Here is an 845-nt window from a genome sequence, read left to right as displayed (position 1 = left end):
GAAACATTAATTAAAAACACGATGGCGGAAAATAATTACAAGAAAAGCGCACACACTTATTTGCCCTACGCTCGCACGAAATGCACTATTTCTTGTCAGCTCTATTCTGTCATCTCTGAGCACACGCAGCACATATTATCCAAGTCCCCGCCGGAATCCGACCACTGCTGCTTCTTTGACTTTGATTTTGGCCGGAAGTCTTCATAATATGGCTTGGTAACGACTTCGCCCCGGACACAATTTTCAAGTTTGGTCGCTCATAAAATTTTAGAAATCAATGAAAATAAAAAAACTTCACTGGATTCGTGTTCAGCATGCATTACTCTTTAGAATCACTTACTTTGAAATTCGGAGACACAATAATATTCAAGATATTACAAATTTTCGACGCGCAAGAAATTTTACTTTTGACCTCCGAAAACACGCTTGCCTCGATAAAGGACCGTCTACAATAGCCGTAAGAGAATGCAGTAAGACGTAAGCAATAAGCTATTGACCAACCACAGTCGATTATTATTCTTGAATTGTAAAAATCCCATTAGTCAGTAGCTTACTGCTTACGTCTTACTGCATACTCTTACGGCTATTGTAGATGGTCCTTAAGAATTACAACATGGCACATAACCTCACTAAACTCCGTTGGTCACGTGGGCACCATAAGCCGCGTTTACAGTATTAATAGCGAATTCACACAACATACAGATTTCGAGATAATTGCAATGACGACTCCGCCCCGGTGACGACTTCGCCCCGGTCTCCTCTACATATTAAAAAAACCCAAATTTTTATTACCATCTGGTAAGAGAATACAGCAATTTTTTATAATTGAAAATTTTGTTTTAAGG

Source organism: Temnothorax nylanderi, unplaced genomic scaffold (genome assembly GCF_030848795.1).
Source record: "Temnothorax nylanderi isolate EJ_2023f unplaced genomic scaffold, tnyl_v1.0 TNYL_tig0619_pilon, whole genome shotgun sequence".
Classification (NCBI taxonomy): Eukaryota; Metazoa; Arthropoda; class Insecta; order Hymenoptera; family Formicidae; genus Temnothorax; species Temnothorax nylanderi.
This window is presented reverse-complemented; position numbering follows the sequence as displayed.